Raw genomic sequence first — 5,510 nt, forward strand, 5'->3', positions numbered from 1 at the left:
TGAATCCGTGGAAAGAGACTTCATATGCTGATATAACAAGATAGTGCTGCATCTCTTCCACTTATTCCACTTATAATTATTCTGCTGTTGATTTGCCATTTATTCTTTTAACATTTTTTATCCTGATGGACGCACCATAACCTTTCATATCTGGATCAAACCATTTAACTTCATACCCAACCATAACCCTACATATCTGGACCAAACCATTAACCTGATCGAACCACAATAACCCTATATATCTGGATCAAACCATTTAATCTGATCGACCGACAATAACCGTTCATATCTGGACCAAACCATTAACCTGATCGAACCACAATAACACTATATATCTGGATCAAACCATTGAACGCCCAAGAAGAAAGATATCTCCACATTGATGAATTATTAATGAAGAAATCACTGAACACTAAATTAGATTATGTTATTTCTAAGCAGAACAAAGAAGAGGCTCATACTACTCTAAATATACATATTCATTCTGTTTTCAAGATAAGAGTCTTCCGCGCTTCAAAATAATAGTCTCCTCTGTCTTCAAAATAAGAGTCTCTTACCGCCCCACAGTGTGTCAGCCAGTTCCTCCTGGTTCATCTCCATCAGGCAGAGCTTTGTGATGTCCACCACTCCCTGTATGGCGCGCCTCCTCTGCTCCTCCTTCTTACCATCCTCCTCCTCCTCCCTCTGACTCTCTGAGCATTGTGGGTAATCTGAGAAGAGATCCCTCCAGAGCTTCTTCAGCTCCTTGTCTAGGAAAGCGTGTGCGTTCTCCTCAGCCCTCTGGAACAGAACAAACATCAAGGAGAACTTTACTCTGAACTCACTGAGGACATCAGAAGCATCTGTCCTGGATTCACGTCCGCTGGTCAAAGAGGGAAGCCTGGAGACTATGAGCTCCACAAGAGATGCTTTCTAATGATCATGTAGAGCTGAAGTCAGATGTCTTGGTGGACATTTACACACCTTGATCAGCTCTGTTTGATGCTGCTGTACAGGCCTGGTAACCTTTGAATTCTTCTGGTTTGGTCTGTGAGGAACACAAATACACACACACTCACAAACTATTAATTGTTCTTTCCTGACCTGTACACACAGTAGCGTACCGTGGGGTTTAAGTCAGGGCCTTCAGTGATGAACTCCACCAACGGCCAACCCCCAAACACTCACACATGCACACAAATTTCATATTAGGTGCCAATACAGCCAACACAACCACAATATGCGCTGCTGCATAACACCCACAACAAGACAGTTGATCTTCAGCAACAACAACAGCGCACACGGACACCACTTTGCATTACCGCAGAGCTAGAGTAATGCAGCATCACCATCAGATCTTTCCTTATGTCACTCTCACACATGACACAAAAACAAAAAAGCCGCAGTAGTTCACTATCAACTCTCTCACTACCGCCAACGATTCAAAATTCACTGATGACATCACCGGGGGCCAGCTCCGGCATATTGCTGGGCCCTGGGGCCGTTCTATTACTACACATCAACCATTGATTGGCTGATTACACACGTCAGTCAAATGTATTATCCAATGGGAGGAGGCCGCTTCAGCGAAAGGCTAGCAATACTTTTAGAGCTGCCCCCACTGGTCCATGTAACCGAGCTGTGAGGCGTTATTCACCTGAGCTCAGCCTTACAAAAAACGGTTTTCCTTATGGAATTAATTATTTTGTTGTAAGTTCTGAAATACATATGGAATTAATATGCACTCAGACACAAATTAATGTAACTTTAAAAAAATAAAAAAAAGTATATATAAATTATTTAGATTTTGTCAGGGCCAGCAGAGAAGGCCCTGCTGGCCTCACGGCCCACCACTGTGTAAACATCAGTATCAGTAGAGTCTGATTACAACCAACCGCTCTGTTTTCATCGTCTGTTTGAAACTCCTACCTCTCCTCTCTGGAGGGGCGTCGTTTGAAAGACATTGAACCTTTAAACATTAAACCTGTAAAGTCTGCTACAAGTCGTCTTAATATTAATTTCATGAATTTGATCGCTGGGTCCAGGGGAGACACACACACACACACACACACACATGCACACACACGGACACGCACGCACACGCAAACGCACACACACACACACACACGCACACTCTATTGTTTCCTCCTGACCTGTAAACATCAGTATCAGTAGTCTGATAACAACAAACCGGTCTGTTTTCATCGTCTGTTTGAAACTCCTACCTCTCCTCTCTGGAGGGGCGTCCATCTTGAAGGTTAGGAGGTATACCTATAGACCAGTCACTCTTCATGGAGACACAGCTGGGTCCAGGGGAGTCTGCTCTCTGCTGCTGCTCTGGGCTTCAACACAACACACACACACACACAGCTGTTACCAAGACTAATGATGGAGTCATGATTAGGGATGGGGATCATTAAAATTTATTGATATCGATACCATTTTCGATACTCCTTAACGATCCAAGTCTTTATCGATACCACTATCTATACGTTTCTATTAATTGGTGGAAATATGAAGCGTTTTAAGTGATGAGGAAATATTTAGGAAATAAATAATTGCATTTTAAATGAAATATGTAATTCTTAATAAATATTGACATCAGTAGTTTTAGTTATATAAACTAAAATGATTAGAGCACTATACAACTGTATTAGTAACACAGAAACATGAGTAATACAGTATTACTCATGTATCTCACCAAAAACTCAATTACCGTTTCTTTATGCTACATTTGAACGCATCATGATAACAGTCGTCTAACTGAGCCAACCTCAACACATCATCACGCAGCACAGCTGAAACTTTATTTACTATTTAAGATAACTAGCTTGTATGCTACCGATTACAACACCGATTTCACGATTGGATTACTATTTTTAACTGACGGGACTATAGCGACAATGTCTGTGTGTGCGATTACCGCTGGTAGTTTGAGTGGATGATTGAGACGGGCCCGTCTGTGGTGCGACAGGAGAAGGAGACAGTCTTATCAACTCGGAGACAGTCGAAGGTACTTCAGTTGGTCTTTATTTGATGCACAATGCTAATGTGCTGGGCCATTGAGGTTGTGTTCCCCCCTTTACAATAAATGATTTTCGCCCGTTCAGCCATCCTCGCGAGCAAAGTTAACCGCCAGACTTCACTTGTTTTACTTGTAATACCTGTTTGCTTACAATTCCATTCAAAAACATTGGTGGACACGCTGCAGTGATTGGATTGATTTGATTTAAATGCTGTGACGCGACTGAAGGGACACAACATTACGTTACAGGACCTACGGGACAAAAAAAGATATAAATGAAGGACGGGACTCGATAGTGGTATCGATAAGCACAAACACTAAAGAGTTTCGGGTTTTGAAAACAGTGGAACCGGGTCTTTGATAGAACCGGGTTTAGATCCCCATCCCTAGTCATGATATATCACTGCTGAGCTCTGAGATGGAACGCACGCACACACACACACACACACACACACACACACACACACACACACACACACACACACACACACACACACACACACACACACACACACACACACACACAATATCTATTGTTCTTTCCTGACCTGTAAACATCAGCATCAGTAGTCTGATAACAACAAACCGGTCTGTTTTCATCGTCTGTTTGAAACTCCTACCTCTCCTCTCTGGAGGGGCGTCCATCTTTAAGGTCAGGAGGGTTATCCATGGACCAGTCACTCTTCATGGAGACACAGCTGGGTCCAGGGGAGTCTGCTCTCTCCTGCCTCCTTCTGAAAAACAAGAACCATCAAGTTACGATTTGTGGATGTCGTTTCAATGATCATTTATTGCAGGACTACTCAACTACTTTCTCATGACTTTTGATTTCAATAACCTTTGTCATCTTATTGAAATGGAAATTTAAGGAGGGGGGGGCAGAAAAAGTTATTATGGCACTTAAGCACTTACATGTCGACATAAAAGCACACAAGTACCCTTCGTACTGTGCATACAGAGGCGCCGCATCCCATTAGGCATACCAGGCAACTGCCTGGGGCCCCGCAATTGTTTGGGGGCCCCGGGCCACAGGGGGGGCCCCCTAGAGGCCAAAAAAAAAAAAAAAAAAAAAAAACCCCCCCCCCCCCCCCCCCCCCCCCCCTCAACAATCCTCTGCCTAGGGCCCCCACACTACCTAGAATCGCCCCTGTGTGCATAGTGTTTATTCACAATGTGTTTAGCTAACATAGAAAATAGAGCAGTACGTTTCTACATTTCTACACAGACCTGTGTTATTCTTCATGGATAATTTGTTTCAACAAATCACTTCACCTCCAAAGTTAAATTCAAACAGATTCAATAAATGGGCCGCTGTGTGTGTGTGTGTCGATGCTTGCACTGATAGTGGCCTATTGGGGCATAAGTATGTGACACTCAAGTTGTTTCAGGGTGTTTTGATGAACTACAACATCGCAGGATGGGATCATTATGTGAATTGATACAAATCCACCAGTGGCAGCATTGGACTTTGAAAGCTGGTGGGCAGCATGTCTTGGACTACAAGGGCAGAAGGAAAGGATGCAAAGCCAATTAGTCAAATCAGGCCTACTCTTGATTTGTAAAACTAAATAAAAAATCTGGGCCGATCATTGGGCCTATTTTTGCCCTCAATGACTGAAGCTATTGGTTGTTATTTGGCTATGTTTATTTTCAGCTACAATTGCTTTAAGAAAAATAAAGAAACAATACCAAAAGTGATGCCACTTAAAATGCAACATGCTCTGAATCATTCACGTGCATCCATTACATAATATCAAACAGAACGGTCAGAGTAACGAACAATTAAAAGAACAACAAGAACATTATTTCACAACTATTTACATGGGTTGCAAGCACACATTGGCTGTTATGTTACGTCCCTCAGAGAGTGAACGCTGATTGGCTGTTATGTTACGTCCCTCAGAGAGGGAACGCTGATTGGCTGTTATGTTACGTCCCTCAGAGAGTGAACGCTGATTGGCTGTTATGTTACGTCCCTCACTGGGTGAACACTGATTGGCATTGTGGGAGTTTTCGTCTTCAATCCACAGCTATCAAAAAGTCTCTGTGCCTTTTCTCGGTCAAGAAGGCACAAAATTTGAAATTCGTGTGACAATTTGATTACATATATGACCCACTTTCAATGCAGATTAATTTCTACACTGGTGTAATTCTCCTTTAATAAAATGTGTAATTTTACTTGGATACATTTCCCCTTTGCATCTCCGTTACTCGCTACAAAATAGAAGCTGAATAAATTAGAACTATCATGTTGTGGGAAGTGGGAACAGCAGGTTTGGCCAATCAATGGTAGTCCTAGCGAGATTGCTGACCTTGATTGACAAGCGCTCTCAACCCACCACAGTTACATTTTGTTCAGACTCAAGGCAAGAACAGCATGTTGCCAGATTGGCAGGTTTTCTGCCCCGTTTCAATAACGTTAGTATTAAGGGTGGGAGAAGGGCACCTGTCCAATAGTAATTTGGGGCGAAGGAGGGTCTTCAGACGTGTCACTCAAACCTCCACG

At 42.8% G+C, this 5,510-nt stretch overlaps 1 long non-coding RNA gene across 1 annotated transcript; it reads right to left on the reverse strand.

The window, feature by feature from the left end:
• Positions 1-739: 739 nt before the first annotated feature.
• On the reverse strand, positions 740-3,809 carry LOC115543096 (uncharacterized). Its single transcript, XR_003976662.1, has 3 exons — positions 3,625-3,809; positions 964-1,027; positions 740-780 (listed from the first exon to the last, which is right to left on the reverse strand). It is a non-coding gene; the product is annotated as an uncharacterized LOC115543096 (long non-coding RNA).
• Positions 3,810-5,510: the final 1,701 nt, after the last annotated feature.

Source organism: Gadus morhua, chromosome 4 (assembly GCF_902167405.1).
Source record: "Gadus morhua chromosome 4, gadMor3.0, whole genome shotgun sequence".
NCBI lineage: Eukaryota > Metazoa > Chordata > Actinopteri > Gadiformes > Gadidae > Gadus > Gadus morhua.